The sequence below is a fragment of the Agelaius phoeniceus genome, chromosome 18, assembly GCF_051311805.1.
Source record: "Agelaius phoeniceus isolate bAgePho1 chromosome 18, bAgePho1.hap1, whole genome shotgun sequence".
Classification (NCBI taxonomy): Eukaryota; Metazoa; Chordata; class Aves; order Passeriformes; family Icteridae; genus Agelaius; species Agelaius phoeniceus.
The window spans coordinates 6242043-6264485 of NC_135282.1; the positions used below are offsets into that span (position 1 = coordinate 6242043).

A 22443-nucleotide genomic window follows, 5' to 3' on the forward strand; every position below is an offset into this window, starting at 1 on the left:
GCCCCTGAGGGCGGCAGGAGCCCCGGGCTGGGGCAGCCCGCAGCGGGTACCGCACAGCACCGGCCCCTGAGGGCGGCAGGAGCCCCGCAGCCGGCCCGGGGCTCTGGGGCAGCCCGCAGCGGATCCCGCACAGCCACCGGCCCGGGGTGGCCACCAGAGGGGGACAGAGCACCGCACTGGGCCGGGCCGGGCCGGGCCGCGCTCCCCGGGCCCACTGCGGCCCTCCCGGCCCGGCCCCTCGCCCTCCGCCCGGGCTGGGCCCTCCGCCGTGCCCGGGCCGGGCAAGGGACACACGGCAGCCTCTAAAGGGCTGCGGGAGGTTCCCCTGCTCCCCGCGGTCCCCCCGTGCTTGGGGTGTTGCTGTAGGGTCTGCCCGCTCTGTTGGGAGCTGATCCCGAACCTACAGCTGACCCCAGCATCGCCGTCTGATCAAGCACCGCAAATAATGTTGTTTATTTAAAAAATACTAGAGCGGCTCTTTGCCATAAGTGACAAGTCATTATTTAATTCCTTTGGTATTCGCGGAAATAACATCAATCAACATGAATGCATCTGCTAGCTAAATATGAATGTAATCATCCATTAAAATGTTAACATTTATGAAAACTGTTTATTAAAATAAAGTTATAAGAATCTCATTGTGATTTGATAATCAGCTAATGTCCCCTTAAGGCAGAATTTGAACATTTGATGTTTGGAACTAGATAACATTTTAAATGCCCCATCAGTTTATAACTCCAGTTATTCTGAAACATGATTAAGCCTTTGTGTTGCAGCCCTGGAAACAGATGTCCTTTTTTTATCCTTGTGCCCTGTGCAAAACGGGCCTCCCCCCTTCCCTAGAAAACCTAAATTCAGATAAAGAACCAAAGAAGTGAATGTATGGAGATAAACTGAAATCAAAATTTTGATTCTGTCAGGGTGATACTGGGAGAGGGTGACAGAGGAGCATCCTTGGTACGGATGGGCTGTGCCCAAGGAGACATGGGCAAGACAAGGACACCAATGGGACCAAGAAGTCATCCATGTACCCAAATGTGCCTGGAGCTGTGGCCCTACAGACTACACTCTGTCCTTGTCCCTGTGTACCTCCCAGCTGGCATCTCCACTTGGATATGCACATGGGCATCCTCCACCTCAAACCCAGCCCCTTTTCCAGGAAGGGAGATGTAATACATGTAATTAGGTACCATTTTGCTGTAAGACAGCTGACAGCCATCAGCAGGTTTCATTTTGAGTCATGCTTTCTATGAAGCCCATACCAGGTCTGCTTTGCTGTGCAGAAGCCCCATCTCCCCAGGCAGCTCGCTGTGTGCCCAGCCTGGCGTGCAGGAATTGCACGGTGCATTCATGTGCACTGAGATTTTTGGCTTTCCCTGTTGTGGTAACTCTTCACCTCAGATTCAGATGTGACTGTGACAAATTCAGTTGACACCTGTTTGCTCCATCCAGCATTCCAACAGACAGCTCTGAGGGGAGCCAGGCTCTTAATTCCTGCAATGCTTTAATCTCCAGACTCAAGCCAGCTCTGGCATATCTCCGTAGAAAACTCATATTTGCCATTGTCCTTGACAGGTACAGTTTGGTCCTAAAGGACTGTCTTCACCACAGTTAATAATGAATCATAATGAACAGACTTCATAACAACTTACTCAGGAACTAAACTGTTTCAGACATCCCCAAAATTGGTACAATTAGTCATAAAGTCCTGTGTTGAAATATGAAACATCCAACACTGTGTGGAAATAAGAGAATTTTGTATCTTAATCTGGTTTTCTGTGTACTCTTAAAAATCTTGAGAACTCTTAACACATAAATAGGGACTTTACAAATTTCTGAGTTTCACCTGTTTCAGTTGAATTTAGTAAACTGCGGTTTCATAAATCCCAGTCAATTCAGCTATAAACCCCCAGTCACTGCCAATTCATCACATATTAGTTTTACCAGAATAGATCCAAATTCCTTTGATAACCACGAGGAAACTCTGAGCACTGTCTTTGTTCTGGAGAATTTCCACTATCATTCAGCATTAGTCAAGCACTAATGGACATTAAAAAATAAAGAATTGCTGTAGACTGTAAAAAATACATAATTTCAACTTTCCCATGTGACTGACGCCTTGAGAAATTGACTGACATAGCTATAACAAAATAATTATCCTGTTATAGCTGTGCCAGTATAACTTCTCCACATGGACACTCTATTCTAAAATTTAAGTGACTTTATTACAGAATAATTACTCAAGGACTTTAGACCAGAATGAGGTTCTGCACAGGAGAGTTCTGCCAGTGTGGCTCTGGTGATTTAAATTCACCATACTAAGCAGGTAAATTTTGCTGTGTGGATTCTCAGGAGAGCCTACCAGCAGTATGAGATAAGACATCCCAATTCTGTATTATCTGAAAATTGAACTTCTGCACTGTACAGGGCATAGCATCCTATTTTGCATGCATTGTCAAACAGGCTGGGCTTTTCCCTCCCAAGGGAATGTCTTCTTGAAGCTCAGAAGGAAGGACAGACAGGCATCACTCAGTTGTAGAGAAAAGAGGTGAGGATAAACCCAGAGTCACGTTTTCCAAGTGCACTATCACTTCCACCTGCAAACGTGAACTCTGATGTCCAGCCTTCCCACCCACTTGCCTATACTTTTTGGCTAGAGAAACACACCTCTGAGGCCAAATTCCTTTTTCCTTGCTGGGCTCTCAGGAAGACGGGTTACACAGCTGGCCTTTCAGACATGCCATGCTCCCAGACAGGACATGCTGCCTGCCGAGCCCCTGGCTCCTCTGCCCGCTCCTGGCTGTCAGCCCGCGCTGCCTGAGTCACCCTGGCCACAAATTATTCATTCGAGCCACCGAGCATCATCACAAGCCACATTCTTTTGACAAGACTTCACACGCCTCTGTTTGCAAATGTCGTGATGATCTGGGCGTGGGGACACGGCGAGAACCTTAAGTGTGGAAGGCACAAGGGACTCGCAGCCTCCTCCTCCTCCTCCTCCTCCTCCTCCTCCTCCTCCTCCTCCTCCTCCTCCTCCTCCTCCTCCTCCTCCTCCTCCTCAGCATCAGCCAGGCTCCGGCGGGCACTGGTTGCTCTGGAACAGGGAGCTGTGTTTTGCCTGATCTCGGCAGCAGCAGGAACAGCTCTGGTGTCTGCACAGAGACCACTCGGGAACCTTGGGTGCTCCAGGCACAGAGTCATTTACCACGTGTTTGAAATTGAACTAGTGCAAAGATCTTGTTCGGTCCCAAAGCACAGCTGAGCTAACACACAGGAATCAAAGGAAACAAGCAGCCCTATTAACAGCAGGATCAGTGAAGCCTGGTTTGCTGCGCATTTGTCTTTCAAAGTTGAGCTCCTCTGTGGATTCCCTCGTGCCTAAAGACTGAGTTTGTGCCTTTTATTTGATGGACAAGTGTACTGGGTTTGCATGACAAGGTTTTGGTGGCAGGGGGGCTACAGAGGTGGCTTCTGTGAGGAGCTGCCAGAAGCTTCCCCTGTGTCCAACAGAGTCAGAGCCAGCTGGCTCCAAGATGGACCCACCACTGGCCAAGGCCCAGCCCATCATCGACAGGGGTAAAGCCTCTGAGACTTAAAAAGGGGATTTTAAAAAGGGTGGTGGGGAGGGGATGGGGGATGGGAGTTCCTGTGCAACTGCAGCTGGAGAAAGAAGCAAGAGAAACAGCCCTGTAGGCACCAAGGTCAGTGAAGGGAGAGGCTCCAGGCACCAGAGTAGAAATTCCCCTCATCCCATAATGAATGATGGCCATGGTGAGGCAGGCTGTTCACATGTAGCCCATAAAGGTCCATGGTGGAGCAGATACTCACCTGGTGCCTGGGGAAGACCCCACACTGGAGCAGGGGGATGCCCAAAGGAGTCAATGATCTTGTGTGAATTCTGCGCTGGAGCAGGTTTGCTGGCAGGTCTTGTGCTCTTCCTGGCATCCCTGAGAGGGTCAGCTTTCCACTGAACTGTGGACAACTCCACAGGACAGCTGGGGGGGGAACTGAGCTGGAGAGATGGGAGAAAATATTTTTCTGTAGATCTCTTCTTAGTCCAGAATCAGGGAGAGTGGCTATACATGCAACATCCTGTTTCAAAAGAGATTTCTTAAAATTAATCCTTTTTTCCCCCAGGAATTTTGACACTTCCCATTGTGGACTCCACTCACCATAAGTTTGTCATGGTAAAAGAGTTCTGTAGCATTAGAAAGCAAGGAAATACTGAACAGTTCTTGCCTTGGAGCTAAGTGTGATCCAGGCTCCACTGCAGTCAGAGCCAGGAGTCCCATTGACGTCAGTGAGGCAGGGATTTCACTTCTGAAAGTTTGGTTTTTGTTTTGTGTTTGTGTTAAAGAGCCTGAGAACCCATGCTTGATAAGGTCAAGCAAGCCCAGCAGGGTCAATACAATGCTCTTCTCCCCTCCCAGATCCCAGGCACAGCCCAGACCACTCTGTGTGTGTCTGCCTCTGAATTATTTAACTGTCCAGCTGGTTAAAAATAGCACAGCAGCAGCTCCCTCTCCAGCCTGTGACTGTTAAATGGGCCATCAGAGCCCAGCCAAGGCCGAGGTCGTGGCCTGGGCTGCACATGTGGCCAGGGTGAGCTGGATGCCAGCGAGAGGGAGAAGCATGTCGCCACAAAGCCTGGTTCCAGCACGATGATATCAGCCTGTGAAAGAAAGGCAAGGCAAACTCAGAACACCATCAAGCTGCCAAAGAAAACACTGTCTTCACAATGAACAAAAGTCTGATTAATTATTAATTGCCTGGCAGCTAATTAGTATTCCCTTGGGCAGCTGTCTACAGCGTGCCTTATATTTCCAACACACCGTGGGCCAACATCATCGATGCAAATGGCTTTGGATCAGAGTTAGCAACTGATTTGTTGCCTGAAACAAGTGTTCCCCTCCCATCTCCCCATCTCCTCCTGTCACCTCTCTTTTCTCCACCCAGGGACTTGGGCTCATTACAGTGTGAGCTCAGCAGAAAACATCCCTTGCTGATGAATCTCCTTCCTGTGGTGCTTTTCCAAGGCAGGCAGACACCTCCCAGCAGCCACCCCTGTGCACAACCCCAGCCTGCATAACAGGAGCATGACTGCAGTGCTCCAGCCCTGGAAAAAAACCTTCTTTGGCTGTTTGTGTGGCCAGAGGGGAGGGGAGCAGCTCTGGGTGGTGAGGCACTGATCAGCTGCAGAGGCAGGGACCCAGTCTGGGCTTTAGAACTCAAGGCAGCGTTTAGGGAATTCAGCATCAGCTAATCTGGAATCGTTTAGGTTAGAAAAGACTTGTAGCATCATCAGGTCCACCCCCCTGCCAAGGCCACGACCAAGCCATGTCCTTAAGCACCACATCTACACATCCTTTAAATCCCTCTAGGGATGGTGACTCCACCACCTCCCTGGACAGCCTGCTCCAGCTCTTGACAACCCTTTCACTGGGGAAATGTTTCCTAATATTCCAGCTAAACCTCCCTGCTTGCATTCAGCTCCTATTAATGTTAATGGGACTGGACTTAGGCACATACATCAAGGGCAAGCAGACCCTTACAAGAGCATAAACATAAATTACAGCTATGTACGGGCAGAGCAAGCCTTCAACTTGCTGTTTTACAATGCCAAGAAAGATGCACTTTCCATTTTAAGAACTTAGCAGCTTTAATTTTTTAATTATTTTTTTAATGGAACAAGTCAATGGAGTTGGTAAAATAGTGCAGCACAATCTGAGAGTTTCTCAGTTTCCCATCACACCACTTGGCAAAGGCTGTCCACAAACCTGTGCAGACTGGGAAGCAAGTTTAGGATTACTAGTGTCTCCAAAATGCACCTTTCTGAGGTTTAAGTAGGTGTCATGCTGTCCCTGCAGTACAGAATTAATTTCAAACAGGTTTTGACATTTTCCCTGAGGAATTCACCCAGCCTCTGTATTTTACACCTGAGTGTACTGTCACTCATATTCATTAGATGAAAATGTGTCTGAGACCTTAACAGGAAAGCAGGCAAACTTTAAAAGGAAAGATGATGAAGGAAACAAGGATCAACTACAAAGCAGGCTCAGGTGTCAGCTCTGGCCATCAGGAGCCAGGAGCACCAGAGAAGGTGAGCTGACCTGGAATCCAGCTGAGGTAATGGATATCACCCCAACAACTTCACCAGAGCTCAGACTGATGCTCCAGCTCCAGAGATTAGAGGAGTGATCACTTTCCTTGCAGACAAGGCCAGGTGATAAAAGCTGCCATGGTGATCAGAGAAGCCCTCATTAACAGGATGGTTGAGCCAGAGAGCAGTTTCCTGATCTGTTTACACGTTTTTTAGAACAAGGAGTCCTGCATCTAAGACTATGTGTCCTGGCTGTTACTGCAGTATAAACATCATAAAATGACTGTTTTCCTACCCAAAAGCCAAAATATAAGTGCTGATGCAGCAAGATGATTGAAATAAGAACAGTTGTTTTCAGAGGGAAGGGACACAATCTGTGGGAAGTTCTTCTAGGCAAAGAACTTCAGCTACCAAGTGAAAAAAAAAAAACCCCACAGTCAAGTTTCAAGTTCTTATTCTCATTCCACAGATTTACCCTGTCTGCTGCCTTGCTCTAACTCTACACTGTGCCAGCGAGGCAGCACATTAGTCAAATATGAGACCATTAAGTTATATCTCTGTAGATATGGGATATAACCCCTTCAAATATATATGCACTGCAGAGGAGCAGAGCATGGTTCTGTTGGACTCCTGTTAACAGTCCTGCAAGGAACCTGCAGCTACGATGCACAGCCAGATATTTTATTAGACTACATTTCTCCTGGCATACATGAGTCACATCAAGTACATAAACTCATGAAGTCCATCTAAGACTGGCATAAATCAGGGGTAACACCAGTGGAGCCAATAGAGTTGCACTGGGGTGAAAGTGGCATAAATCAGAGGCTGATCAGGTACACATTTTCTTTAAGGTAGACAGACCATTAAGTGGCTTACATAGACTTCTTATCGCATTACAGTTCTGTAAGGTAAATAACAGTCACCAAGCACTGTATATAATGAATTGCAGCCTGCAACATACAGCAAATGGCCATTTTTCTCTGGGAATCTCTCAGCTCAGAGCTCTGAGACCAAAAATAATGGGCAATATTCTCCAGCATTCATGTGTGACATTCCCATTAGTATTAACAGGAGGTATGTGCCCAAAGTCAGGATGTATTCATCAGCAATCTGAATTGGATATTACAGAGGCTCCCAATGAACATTCCAGTTTCATCCCCAGCCATGACCCTCCTAGGGAGCAGCCACAGCTCTTTACTGGCCTTTGCACAGGAAAATATTTATTTGGTGTCAGGTAGAGCTGGAATCAGAGGAAGCAGGGCAGTCTGGCATCACTCACCTCTGAGCATCAGCCCCCAGAGGAGCCTCACAGGGCAGCCCGGCTGGCAGCAGGACTCACTGGTGCATGCACTGGGTGCCTGTCACAGGAAACAGCATCAGGACTCAGAGGCTGCATGGCAGCTGGAGCCTGAAGAAAGGAAGAGAAGTGACCACAAAGTTACAGGACAGATCAAGAATTTTACACCTTAAATGGCCAGCCTGTTTTCCTCTCAATAAGGCCTGCTTTCTGCCTATATAACATTTATTGTATGTTGGAAGGGCAGCAAAGAGATCAAAGTTTGTTTAGATTGAAATTTAAAAGTAATTTGTCTAGATCAGGGTAGAAAGATGCTTCTTGAAAGCTTAATATACACATTAATTGCTTAATTTTTAAATTAGACTTCAAGGTGACTGGAATACAGAGTTCAACAGGCAACCAAAGTGTAACTAACACAGGCAGAGCACGCATGTGTACACAACTCTGTTAACAGGAACAAATTGCTTCCTGCCCTGAATTGCACCTAAGAAGATCCATCAGCTGGTTCAAAACTAAATATACACCACAGCATATGTACTTGCTAAGAAGGTCATTAGAACACAAAGCTTGGGGAGACAGCTGTGCCAGGAGAAAATAAATATAAAAATAAGATGTAGTGGAATCTGTGCAAGAGAAAATAACTGAAAAGACACAGAAGGCCAGGGAGCACAGCTGCTTGAAATAATTCTTTAGAAAAGAAATGGTGCAGCTGCATGCCTTAACCTAACCTCCTGTCTCTGAAGGTATGAACCTTGGCAATGCTATTCCTGCCCTACTCAAGTGTAAGCATCTGGCACTGCAGAATGCCTTATGGAGAGCCAAGGATGAGACTGCCCATCCAGCCTGAAGAATTAGGTTATAAGATTCTGGAGGTCTTGGCTTTGCAGTTTAACAAGTCTCCCTAGCAAAGACTTTCTCCACTGCACTAATACAGACTTCTCTCGGCTCTAAATGTGAGGGCTTAATCCCAGAGTTACTGGCTTGTCAACAGAGTCTCCCAGAATACTGTCCACACCTTGGACAAGCTGCAATTAGTGTAACAGAACAACATAAACAGGGCTCTAACCTAAATGTGACTGGCAGTGATACAATAGAGGGGTCAGGGGGAAGCTAATCCAGAAATTCAGTGTGCACCCCCTTAAACAAGGAATTTGAGTGCAACTAAAAATAGAAGGTGAGACTATCTGACAGCTAAATTGCCAGTGGTAGCTTAGCATGGGTTTGGTTACATTGCTCAGCGACCCTCAGTGAATTAAATAGATTGAAATGCTAATGATAGAGTGAATTCCCAGCACAGAGGTAGAATAAAGTAGTCAGATTAGGCTCAGACAAGGTGAGTTACACGGCAGCAAAGAGATCAGAGTTTGTTTAGATCAAGGTACAAAAGTAATTTGTCTAGATCAGGGTAGAGAGATGCTACTTTAAAGCTTAGGGGCTCCCCAATGTTCAGTAACACGTCAAAAGCAGTGTAGACCTGAGAAGCTATTTCAGTGACTGCTCTTTTATGTGATTTCTGTCAACACTGGAACATTTCTCACTGGTCTCAATACACTCCTAATGGCATCGTCATTTATCTCCTAATTAATTAAATGCTACTCTGATGACAGATGTGTGACAGTTCACCTGGGCTGTCACTCAGACTGTACTTGTTGCTTCTCACTGGGTATTCCAACCACTTTAGTGCTGCAGTGAAACCATCACTGTGGCATTTCTTCTCTTTGGGGTTTCCAGGTGCTCACCATGACATCACAGCTTCACAAGTACACAGAGGCTCATCCCCACTGCTCCTCCTGAAGCTCAGGAAGCACAAAGGAGTCACAGGCTTGATCAAGTGTCTTACCTGCCACTGCACAGACCAAGCCCAGGCCAGCTGCTCAATAAAGTTTAAACCCCAGGCTAATAATAATGGAAAGTGATACTCACAAAGCACACAAAAAATTAAGACCTGAACTTGAAAATCCACTCAGGGTTTACCTGTTCAAAACAACTCTGGAGGCTCTCCAGAGCAGGTGTATTAATACATAAATTCCAGGATCAATTTAGCCTTAAACAACTGATCCATCCCTTCTCTTCCAAGGTCACAAGGCAAGTCAATGCCATTAGATTAAAACCAAACTTGATATAAGATGCACTGTCCTCACAGTGAGGGCAATTAAAGACCTTACTTGACAAGACAGCAGGCTCACCATCACTCAGAGTTTTAAAAATGGGATTAGGCATCTTTCTAAAGGATGTGTTTCAATTCACTACCCTTGTAATTCAGGATAGTTATTCTCATAAGAAAGTGACATTGTGGCTTGTCATTCACCTATCAATCAGCAGTGTCATAATACTTCAGTGTCAGTTGTCTGTTTCCATTACAATAAATAAATAAGAATTATGTATTCTAGTCAAAAAAAAAGCAATGTAAGCCAGTGTAAGGTCAGGGGAGGTGTAACATGTCATGCCCATGGGAGTTGCTTTTGCTGTAGTGCTTATATGAAGCCGAGAGCAAGAAATCCAAGCTCTGTGGCACCCGTGTTTTCAGGCTAAGCACCAGACCTCACCATCTGGTCACTGGGTTAATTACCATATAGGAAAAACGACAAGAAAAAACATCTTCCAGAGTAATAATTTGATTTAGGTAGCCCTGCTTGACACAAACAGGACCAGTTTTGAGATGGCAGCTGACTTGGCTCAGCTCAGCCAGACAGGCTGCATTTGGAGCAGTCACTTCTCAGACTCCACATTTGGGATGGGACTCACTTCTGTCTTCCTCTTCAACGAGGCCAGTTGTTGGCTTAGTCTCAGTAGTACTACAGGAAAAGGCTCTGTGGCCAGTATTCAGGAACTGTGTGAGGCAGCTTTGATGACTGCCCATGAGGCACCACCCTCAGCACCAGCAGTTAGCAAGATCTAGGACCAGTGAAAATCTGAGGAGCTGCAGTCCCTCAAGTACAGAGGAGCTGACAGCAGAGTCTCACCCCTTGTGGTTCCAGGCCAAAATGAGATGCAGCAAGTGGAAATAATTCTTGAGAAGCAGAGCCCCGATGTGCTTTCTCCATTCATAGTAACAGTCCACTTTATGCCAAGTGACTCATTACTGTGAGTGAAGGGAACGTGATTCAAGCAGAAAAGCACATGTAATTTGCATAGATTACTTTCCCACTTGGTTTCCATGCTGTGAAGTAACAGGGACTGCCTTCAAGAGGGAAAAAAAAAAAGAGTTAGTTCCATGAGTAATTCTTTGCTTAAGTATTAAGATATAATAGATTGAAGAGACATTTGGATATGGCAATCTAGAGGAAATAAAAACAAACCAAGCATTGTCTTCCAGTTATTTCTAGTGTTGCGAAAGTGAACAGAAACTATTGTTCAGAGAATGCTTCAAACACCCTTGCAAAAGAAGAAATAAATGTTTTTGTGAGCCCATGGAAGAAAGACAGAGGGAGCAGACTCAGCCATGAGTTGGTTGGATTTCAAGGTTTGTTTTTCTCCCTCGGCTGAGTGCATCTTGTGTTTTTGTCAGTGGTGACACCACCCTTACCAGCCTCTGAGGAAAGACCAAGACCACTGCAGAGCTGGTGGCTCCCTCTGAACAAGGTGTGCTCTCCTCCAGACTTGCACCTCGCTCTGGACACTGCAGCATTTCACAAGAAGAAACTCAGAGAGCTTTCAGCATTCATATATCCAACCATTAACCTAAAACTAGGATGTGATTTCACTTGTAACTGCACTGAAATCCAGTGGCTGCAGTGGATAGTTCACAATTCCATTTGCTGAAGCACTTGCAGAATTGTGATAAGAATAAGCAACTGGTTCCAGTAAAGTCACAAGGGCAAACCCAAACTGCTTACTTTGTGCATAAATGGTTTAATGTGACAGGGCATGGGGAAAGCAGAAGATCTGTCTGAAAAAATAAACAGGAAAGAAAATATTACTTCAGAATAACTCATCCCAAGTAAATTGAGCTTTCTGGAAAAGCAGCTTGTAAACTATTGGGTTTCAAGAGTTGCATCCTGACTCCAGGCAATGTATGATGCTTCACTTGACAAACAAACCAAGCTTAAGAAAAACAACTTTGCTAGATTAAGACAGCAAGGAGGTTTTGGGAAGAACTGAAGTGACACACGGCTCACCAGATACAAGGCTCATTTCACTGCAAGAGAGCAGTCAGGCTTCAGATGAGGCAGATAAACAAACAGACCTGACACCCACAAAACCTTTCCCCACACTTTGAACCAACTGAAAACATTAATAACACCATATTTTAGGAAATGTGCAGAAGAAAAGGTGCACCTCCTTACAGCAGCACAATGAAGACATGCAAATCAACATGCAGCTACAAGCCTGGAGCGTTACTCAGCTTTCTATCCCCAGGCCTGCATCTCCTGAAGCCTTCTCCCTCTGCCCTGCATTTCTTTTACTTCCAGCTCTGTGGCTCAGAGGTGGTTACATACCTGAAATTGTGCTGCTGAAAGAGGAGGTTCACCTCTGCTGTCCTGAAGGACAGGAAGTGTCACTAAAGAGATGGGTGAAATTACACCTCTACAAGGAACTTCCTTAATATTCCATGAAATTTATTTTGAACCTCATATGTGAAACCAACTGGAAAATAAAGAGAAGACAAGTAATAGAAGGGCACTGCAAAAGTAAATAGAATTCAGCAATAACAGAACAACAGAAAAAATCCCTGTTAAGACTCTGATCATCAGCTTCACATTTTGATCTGGTCCATCTCAGCATGTCCCAGCATCTTTGGCAAGTGGGCCATGTTTACAAGTGGCTGGAGCTGGAGAGCTCAGCTCCAGCTGAGATCTCCTTGGGCAGAGCTCCCTGAGGAAACAATCAAAATGTGCTGGGTGAGAGTTTACAAATGGGGAACTGAGGCACAGGAAGGTTAATAATAATGCTACTTCACATTTCTTTATTGCTTTAAATGGCCCACACCCTTTACAGACGTTGACCCTCCCAGTACCCTGGGGAGAGGTGACTGACTGGCTGTTATTAATCTGTTTTTTCACCTATGGGGACAAAAAGGGTGAAATGTGTCATTCCTCAGGCCAAATAGCTGACAACTGATGAACATACCTCTCTGTTTCAAGCCCAGCCCCAGTGCTTCATGAAATATCACAGTATTCTCCTTCTGATCAACCTTGTCTTATCACTCCTCCTAACTGCAGACATTTGGAACACCCTCAGCTCCTTTGCTGGAACCATTGGTTGGAGGATCTGTCCTCACCCATTGAGGACAGACAGCTCCTTTCCCTGGGACATCCCTCTCCCCCAGCCCCACCTGCCAGCAGCATTCCAAGTGTGTGTCCTTGCTGGGCTCGCTCCTCCTAAAAATCTTACCACAACCACTGATTTTATTGCTCCAGTGCTTCCTGTAACAATCTCCTCATTTTCCCCTGCTTTTCCAGCTGAAGGAGGACCACACAGAGCTGGGAATGGGGCTGAGCAATGATTTCTAGGAGGATAAATAGAGAGAAGGGAAATAGCTACCAGGCAATGTTGACATAAGTCTGAGTGGAAATTAAACAGTTTCTCACCAGCACAGTAAGCTTCTGGAACAGGCCTGGGAGAGCAGTAGTGGGGAGTAAATATCAAGGACAAAAAAAAAAGCCCTCAGCCAACCTATGTAGTTTTAAGATGGAGCTTGTTCAGTCTAGAGGGATGGGCCTTATAGGGTGATCTGCTGATGGAGGAGGTCTCCCCAGCATGGAACTCCCTGTGACTTCCTTGAAAGCACTGAGCTGTGCAACTCACAGCCACCGAGGATCATTGCTGTAAAACCTTGGCTGCCAAACAAAGTGGTCATCAAGAAAATTGCATTGCAGCACTCAGCTCCAGCTCTGTTCCTGGCACTTTGGGAACCTGTGTTTTCTGTCCTGAAGGAGTGCCCCCATCCCTCCTGTGACAGGGGCTGCTCGAGTCCCACCTTAACAAGGTCCTGGGATGCTTTGCCATAGGGCTGGCAGTCCCTGACTCCAGAGGCACTCAGTCTGCCTCCCTGTGTCACACCCAGCTGCTCTGATTCATTGTGCTCTGCTCCAAAATAAATTTACAGCCAGGGCTTCCTGTGGCTGGCATGTCCTGTGGACACGGATCACAGGCCCCTTTGGTCAAGCTTGTGGAGAAGGCTGTATCAACAGCAAGGGGAGTTGGTATGATTTAGGAAATGTTGGGAACTCACATTCAAGGAGGCAGCCCCTCCTTGCTTTCCCAGGGTGCAGACTGCCCTCATGCCCCCCAGGATCAGCCAGGCAGTGGGCACACTTCCAGCCAGAGGGGATGAAAGGGCCGGGTCAGAGGCCAGGTCCTCCCGCCTGACCCGGGGGGTGTCAGAGGCAGCCAAAAGCCATCCATCAAATGGGAGTGCTTGGTTATCACAGAGGGAGTGCTCAGGGCTTTGTCTCCACGGAAAGATTGTGCTGGGATCGTTCAGGGTATGAACACAAATTGCTGTGATCCCTTGGGGCCCTTCTTCACTAGAAAAATGTGAGTCCTTAATGCTCATTAATTAACTGGAAGGAGGCTTTGCGGGAAATGTGCAGTTTTCACATGAATCAGGAGGTTATATTAAAGACCAGCTCTGCATATTTTATTGCTGTATGATTCAGCAAAACTCAAGCATGCACTTAAGTTTAAACATCTGCTTAGAGCTCAGTGAAGTCAAGGGAAGGCTGCTAAAACACTTCAGTGAATTGGAGCTTATTTAGACTGGGTGTGATTAGACTGGGCGTGATTTAGGAATCAGCAATCAAAAATTCCCAATACTTTACCTTGTACTGTAGTACCTGAACATGTCCTCCTTTCCATTTGGCTGGAAAACTGCTAGCACTAGGAGAATAGATAAGACCCATGAGTACAGAAGATTCAAGGCTGGCAGTCACAGCACAGAGGTGCATGTTTCTCCCTGCAGGACTAAATCACCACAGTGCAATCAGGACCCCTGTCCTCTTTTTCTGCTTTCCTGAGGGCTGTTGCACTACAGACTGAACTGCTTTGTGCCAAGAGGCTCTGCCCAGATATGCTGAAGAGCTTGTAAAAGTGCTGTGTGTGTTTAAGGCACTCAGAGCCCTGGGATGATGAGGTGCTGCTGTAAAGTTGAGAAGATCAGCTGTGCTTTTCTGCCTGGATAGTAGCAGGTATAAAGCATGTGCTGCCACAGGAAGGCAATTCCTGGAGCTCTCTTCTCCTACCATAAGACTGTGATATAAGAGGGTCCCAAAACCATTAAAAACAGCATCCTTCAAGCTGAGGCTGACTTGCAGCTGGGGCAGCAGATGCAAGACCCAGGCTGTTCCCCACTCAAAGGGCTCCCTTCCTCCACCAAAGCCTAATGATTGTTCTTTAACCTTAAAATATGACAGCCCCGTGCTGCACTTCTGTGATCCTGTAATCACATCTTCCTACAGACACCCTTCTCATGCAGCTTAAATATTTTACAAATACATGTCTAAGTACAAATCTACCACATTAACTCTTGTATGGAGGGTACTTATTTTCAGCTGTGTGGCTGGGATTCCTATCAGTGTAATTTACCATGCAGCATGACAGAGCTGAGCTAGAAGGCACAGTTTTTACTAGCTAAAATACAATAAAATATGCTACACCGTGTTTCACAGATGAATCACTTCTAAACCATGCCTTTAAGTATTGTCTGTCACTGCAGTTCCTTATTGTAATACTTTGTGAGAGCTAAGAGAAGGAGAGAGAAATTGCCCTTTAAATCTCTACAAAGCCTATCATCTAGAAGAAATTAGGGACATTTGTTCTTGGAGTCAGGTGGGTTATGTAAGAGAAAGCTATACACAACAGGTTTTATATGAGTGGAGGTCAGGAAAATGTGCTTTCACTTATTTATATTATGTTTTATACTAAGAATATTCAAGGACCAGCTCGCAAACAAAACAACACCCAAACTCTGAAAAGAGCAACTGCAGTCCAAAAGGTGCAGACAACTGTTTCCTCTCAGCCCAAGCTGCCAGGCCACCAGCATAGAGACCTCAGGAGAGCAGAACTTCCTGAGACCTGCTCTGAATTAGCTCCCAAGGGGAGAGTCAGCAGCATGTGGACAAAGCAGAGGAGCAGGTCAGACAAATCATCAGCAGACAGTCAGGCATTCCCATCTGCAGTCAGTGCCAAATGGTCTTTGCAGCCCTTGCTCCAGGGGACAGCACTGGAAGTGCTGGCACGAGCCCCCAGCAGCCACAGAAAGCCTGAGGAGCAGACAGCTCTTTGGGAAATGGCCATACCAAACCCATGCCAAAGATCTCTGAACACTTCCCAAGGTCTAAAATCAAACTGAACTATGAAAGACCCAAAGTTCCAGGGAGAGAGCAGTAATCTCCAGTGGGATGTCTAGAGTCTGGCCAAAGTCTTTACAATTTATGTGATTGGAAGGCACACACTTCATTCCTGCTACTAAATACATCTCCACTCACCAGATACCCAGATTTTCCCTGCATTCCCTGGCTTGCCTGCAAGGGCCCTGGAGCCAAGTGTCAGGTTATCCCTGGGGCTGCTGGAGCCCTTCACAGACCCAGAAGTTTTCCTGTAGATTGCAGCAGGTTGTTTCTAAACCAGCCTCTCCTGGGCTCTCCTCTCAGCTCTTTAAAGCTACCTCTGAAATAATGCAGGAAAGACAAAGCTGGAGCAAGAGGGCTGTCACAGCTGGTGGCCACAGCTGCAAGTTTGGGCCAGAACTCACTGTTCTTCCTACTGCAGATGCTTTCTGTTAATAAGACACTTACTACAGAGATCTTTTCTTCTTTGGGGATCTACAGCACAAACCAAAACCAAGGTCAAAGTCCATTTTTTCATTTACCATTTTGGAAGGATAAACAAGAAACGCTTCAGTCTCATCTGACATAAATTAATAATGCTTCTGTTATTCACTACCTGTCAAAAGTTTCATCCAGCTCAGGTTTTGAAAGAGAGCCAAAGGAGATTAAAATGCTGCATGATAGAAGCACACTTGACCTTGAGGGCAGAGCTGCTGGGCAGCAGTGCAGGAGCTGGGCAGCAGTGCAGGAGCTGGGCATGGCTGCTGCATGGGGTGCACACACACACAAACAGCCTGGGCCCTGCAGGGCCTGGCACTGAGCTGCCAGCCAGGGATGAGTGTTGGAGCTCCCTGTCCCCTGTACCCTGAGGGCACAATCCAGAGTGTCCCTCCAGAAGGTTTCTCCAGTTCTGCAGCTCTGAAATCCTGTGCAGCAATCATTTCATGCTGAACCACAGCATTCAGCTCCAGAGATGAAGGCCCTCTGGACTCTGTGCCACTGCCTTTTGGTCACACAGAGCTGAAAATAACATAAATCAGAGGGGGAAAACTGAGTATCAGCTCAGTGACAGTCCTCTCTGCCAACTTCAGAGCAAAGTGCAATTTGGGCTTGCTGGAGCTCCCTGTCCTGCCCAGGGCTGGTGCCAGGCTTGCATGCAGCCCCGGGCAGCCTGGTGCAGCTTCCCAGTTCACTCCACCCACAGAGTTTGGTTTTCTGTCTCAGGCTGCACAAGTGAGTGTGTCTCAGTGCCAAAAGCCAGCATTGAGTTAGTTGGACTAGTGCCTTCCTGTACATTTTGTAAACAGTTTGAGACCACAGGGTTTCACTATGTCTCATGGCTTCTGCAGAAGGAGGGTGAGTCAGAACTGGCCAGTGAGGAAAGCTGTTGTGACTGGGACCCTGCCCCACCAGTTTCACAAGCTGGAAGGTGCAGATTATGCTTTGCATGTATGTTTAGTTCACTTTCTTCAGCTGCCCTAGTGGTCTGAGAATGGGAGCCATAAGGAAGGGAGAATTTTTCCTTTTCTTTTTTGACAAAACCAGAAAAACCCCAAAACCCTCAGAAGTATCAAGTCTCAGTTTTATGCAAGAACCTTCACAAAGATCCCCCAGGCATTTGCATCTAGAATAGCTCTGTCTCCTGCAGGCACTAACACCTGCTCACATCAATTTCCATGGAGCATCACCTCACCCTGTGGTCCCTGCAGTCACACAGAGCTCAAACCAGTGCAGGACAGGGCTGACAGATTTTCCAGCCCCTCACTGCCTCCATCCCAGCCATGCAGCACACAAGAAAGCTGTGTGAATTTCAAGACATGCAAATCTCTGCCTATAAACCTGGCTCTGCTCTGCTGCTCTTTCAGCCCCAGAGATTTATGTATCCCCTCTCTTTTAAGTAAACTCTTTTTCAAGAGCATGACTGTAGAGGTAAGTTCAGGCATAGACCTGTGTAAATTATATGGTTTGAGCTCCCCAGGGATCAGCATGGTTTCTGCAGTCTCTCCACTGCTCAGGCTCCCCCTTATGCTCCATAATCATTTCCAGGTCCCTTCATGCTCCCTGACTCAGAGCTGTAACTCACACTGTCACCCTCTGTGCTGGAGAGGCCCCTCTGGCAGCTCTCAGCCCCCAGGCAGCTCCAGCTGGGAGGGAGGAGGTGCCAGTGGCCTGGAGCAGTGGTGCCCTCCCAGCTGCCAAGGTGGGACTGGGAAATGTGCCCTGGGTCACTGGGGGACACTGGGCTGTCAGCTCAGGGGACCTGGGTGCTTTTAAAGATCATCTGTTTTACAGCTACATTGTCAAACTGAGTAAAAGTTGCCCTTGTAGCAAATGACTTCTATAAAGATCAGAAATGGATGTTGCTTATTGCCTATTGATTTCCTGGATGAGGAATGTGCACATGGCACAGAGCAGAGCGTTTGCACTACAAACACTTGTGTAATTATGGGAGAAGTACACATTAATGAGGGGCTGACTATATTTTCCTTAAGTGGAAAGTGTATTTAAAAGGAGAAAGCTCCTAGAGCTTTTGAAGTCAGAAGTTGTTAAACAGTCAGCAGCTGGAAATTTAAAATTCCTTCACATCAAGGCTCTGTGATCAATAGGGATTAAGTCAGACAGGACCTTTCAAAGCTTTCAAAGCTTCTAGCCTTATTAACAAATAGGTACCTGAAACACAGAGGCACTGCTGGAGGCATCTGTGAGACCTTGGTGCCAGGAGAGAGGCGAGGGGACAGAGGCTGAGGCAGAGCCGTGACCATTGTACCTGCCTGACTCACCTGCAGCCACAGCAGCCAAAGCTGGATGCTCATTTCCCTTCTTTGGCTGCTGCCTGACACATGCCAGTCTGAAGAGGTTTCCTGCCAAGTTTCCAGACACCCTGCTCCTGAGTGTGCCATCATGGTGCCCCTTTCCCACCAGGAGCTCTCTGTTGCAGCTCAGATGCTCACAGAGGATCCAGTTCTGGGAGCAAAGACCCCACTGTGGGCAGGGAAGGTGCAAACAGCTGCTTTGCATTTGCTCCACTTGCAAAGTTTAACATCCCTGGTTTTATTCTAATAAAACCTGATCCAATTCCTTGTTGGGGTTTTTTCTTTAAACTTAAAGCTTCTCAATCTTCTTTGGGGACCAAAGCTTTGTCTGAGTCAGGGTTGCATCTCAGGGTACTCTGTAAGTGCTTCTAGGGTCTTTCTTGGAACTTGTTTCTGCTGCTACTTAAAGCCCCAAGGCCTGTGAGCTACAGGTGAAGTAAGATTCCCTCTGCTACAAGTTCACATCACAAAGCAAGGGGACTGATTTGTAAAAAAATCAGCAGCTCTTATCTCTGCACCTTTGGACCCACCCGAGTCCAGTCTGAGGACTGCTATTGGGAAATGCCTGGTTCAGGGATTACAAGTCTTCACTTTCTCCTGTCACCTGAGAAGGACTGAGAAGAGAACAATCGATCTGAATATCTTTGTCTTTTTCCTTTTTTTTTTTTTTTTTAATCAAGAAAAGAGAATCCTTTCCCGTTCCTGACAGTTTTCCATTCAGTATGGACTGAAAAAGCATTAGGTCCTGGGACCTAGAGGTGTCCAGGCAGCAATTCTGTAAAAGAGGAGCAAAGATTAAGAGCTTTGCTCTGATCAGTTCCAGAAATCAATTTCTTCTTCTTGTAGGATTTTTTTAATACACTAATTTTGCAGTTTTACTAGAGTTATAAATATGCTGCCTTTTGAAGAAAAAAATAGATTCCTGCAAAATTAAGAAACCCAGTCCCTTTCTTTTCTTTGTATCTAGCAGGTGCAAGCTACCAAAAGAGATTTCCTTCTCAGCAGCCACTGTATCCAAACACTGCAGTTTCATTTACAATATTTCCTGCATGAATGAGCAAAGCCCTGTTGCTGTTACGTCTTTGGATTTACGATGTGGTCAACAGTTTGTTATTTTCTTCTCTGCCTCCCAATCGCCTTTGTCTCGCTCGGGTGACGAGGGAGGGAGGCTGAGCTGAGCCCTGTGGCCACTGGAGACTGCTGTGCATCTTCCCCAAGCGCCAGTGGGAGCTCGGGGACCCCGGTGATGTCTCAGCCAGAGAGGCACTGCAGGGACAGATGTGACACCAGCACAGCTCAGAGCCCGGCCCGCTGTCCTCAGCACAGCATCACCGAGCAGAGGGAAATGCTTTCTGCTGCTGGAGATGGAATCATCTTGGATTCATCCTGGCACAGTGCCACTGGGGAGTACAAACAGAGCATTTAACCTTCAAAGCTCTGCTCTGGCTGTGCCCTGACCTCGGAGTGCCATGGCACGGTGGGGATTCCTGATGGTGCAGCTGCACGTGGCACTGCTGCTCACAGGGTTTGGGGTGGGGGAAAAGCACTCACCTGGCACTGCCCTCTGAGGGGCTGGCACCAAGGAACTGGGTGAAAAACATTCACCTGGCACTGCCCTGCCCTCTGAGGGGCTGACACCCAGCAAGAGACCAGCCTGGCACCAAGAAACTGTGTAAAAACCACTCACTGTGACACTGCCCTGCCCTCTGAGGGGCTGGCACCCAGCAAGGGACCTGCCTGGACTGGTGGGCTGGGTGAAAAGCACACACCTGACAATGCAGTCTCCCTCTGAGGGCTTGGCACCAGGAGGGCTGGATGGAGAACCCCACTGGTGGCTTCTTGGCGTGGCAGCACGTGGCTGTGGTGCACAACGTGAGGCTCCAGGATGTGACTTCACTGACCACGCTGGTCTGTGCCTGCTAAATAATGTCAGGAGTTCAGAAAGGACATCCTTCTGATAATGTGGCACCTGTTTTGGGCAAACAGAACCGTGTGGAAAATAAGGTTACAGCAGCTGCAGCAGCTTCCTCTTCCCCCGCTTCACTCCAGGTCAGCTTCCCACAGCTGGAGGCCACAGCAGGAGGAGCCTGCAATCCTGCATCCCCCTGAAAGCACCAGCAGACCTGGGTGAGGAGAGCTGGATCTCTGCCCCACATTGTGCAAAAGTAGAATGAGTACTAGAATATTATGGAAATTGCATCAAATGGGGAAATGCCTTTTTTGTGCATGTATTTTTTTTTCCATTCCTCTCCCCAGCCCAGCAAAATGACAGACTCCTACAACTTGCAAGCTTCCTGAGGATGCCTTTATCAGCCAAAACAGGGATTGTTTGTAACATTCCTCTCTTTCCCTCTTCCACATCACTTTTATTGGCTGGCTCAGCTTCCACTGCCATGTGCTGCTCACTCCTCCAGCAGAGGAAATGAGCAGCACACACAGGCTAGGCAGGAGAACAATATTAATGAAAGAATTGGGAACCATTTGATGCAAATTACCCTGGGATCAGACTGAGCCTAGCCACTGCTCTCCATCTAATATCATTTTTGTTTTTAAGAAATATCTAAATGCTGGGAGCAAATTTCAAGAGTTGTTTGTACTTGGCCCCAGTGTGGGTCAGACAATACAAAGCAAACTCCCACGTGCTCTGCCCCAAGGAGGCTGATTTCTTCTGCACTCTGATTTCCTCCTGCCCTGAGAAGTAGGTATCATTTGTTACTCAAGCATTTCCATTGCCAAATGTGGCAGGATTTGTTCTAATCAAACTCAGCAGTACTGCTGAGAAAGCAGCTCTGAATCAGAGAAACGTTTTTTTCTTTGAACATTTCCTCTCCATTGCTAAACCTTACAAGCACTTTCAGCATCTGGCAAGTTTCTTGGTTGGGTTTCCTGGGACTAGACTCACAAAACCACACAGTTCATCTCCTTCCCCAGGGAAAGTCTGGGTAACAAAGTCACCCCTGACAAACGTTCACCCTTTTTAGAAACCTTCCTAAGATGGAGGGTTTGTAGCCTCCTCATGTGAGCCATTTGAGTGCTTCATAATTGCAGAAAATACATGGCACCTTGGGAAAATCTCCATAATATTACCTCAACCCCATCCTACCATCTGCTTTGGTTTTAGTAATGGCATCTCTTAGCTCAGGGAAAATCTCTAACTTGGTATTTGCAGGACAATGGCACACACAGGTACCATTGCAGGGAGAAAGCTTCCAGGAACAAGTGGATTTAAAGAGATTTGCTGAGCTTCAGTTGTGAGGTTAACTCTGGATATGAGAAGAAAACACAGAGGGACTGTGAGGCATCAGAAGAGCTGAGTTAGACAAAGAGGGGTGGAAGGTAAGAGCAGAGAGGTTCTGTCCTCACAGGCATCGTTATCCAGTGGAAGGAATGACCTTACAGAGGGCAGGACTGCAGGCCAAGGGCAGCCTGTCTGGTCAGAGTGTCAGGACAGCCCTTTCTCCACCCTAGCTGTCACAGGTGCCACTGGGAACCTGACAGGACCTGGCCCCTCCTCAGGCACTGAGCACCCTCAGGGAACTCGGGGAGATTCACTCCTTAGTGACTGGTGTGATCTGGGAGCTCTGTGGTGGAAGGGAAAGCACCTCTGAGTCACGCCTGCTCTGTTTACTGTCAGCACTGATGCTGAGAATGGAGCAGCCTCCTGGGGCACCTCCTGCCACAGAGCCACCTCCAAATGGCTCACACTCTGCAGAGCACACAGAAAGGCTGCTGGGGCCAGGAATTTCCTAGTGGGAAATGGTTCAGAGCAGAGTGAGGCTCACTGTGGTTCCAGTTTGCACTTTCCATTGGCTTTCACCTCCAGGAGGTGCTCCTCCATGCCCTGTTCTCAGGAATATGTGTATTTTGGGACATAATTTAACTTCCCTGCCAGGCAGATCTGCTGGGTTCCCCTCTGGAACACTCAGCCAACCCACTCAGAAGGGCTGGTGCCCCTCACTCTCC

The 22443-nt window shown here is 47.2% G+C and overlaps 1 long non-coding RNA gene across 3 annotated transcripts; it reads right to left on the bottom strand.

The window, feature by feature from the left end:
• Positions 1–3063: 3063 nt before the first annotated feature.
• Positions 3064–14251, bottom strand: LOC143695461 (uncharacterized). Of its 3 annotated transcripts, none has more exons than XR_013184669.1 (4): positions 10924–14251; positions 10361–10578; positions 7380–7508; positions 3064–4672 (listed from the first exon to the last, which is right to left on the bottom strand). It is a non-coding gene; the product is annotated as an uncharacterized LOC143695461 (long non-coding RNA). The 3 variants fall into 3 exon arrangements; XR_013184668.1 differs by having other exon boundaries at positions 10361–12846; positions 14162–14221; XR_013184667.1 differs by having other exon boundaries at positions 10361–14251.
• Positions 14252–22443: the final 8192 nt, after the last annotated feature.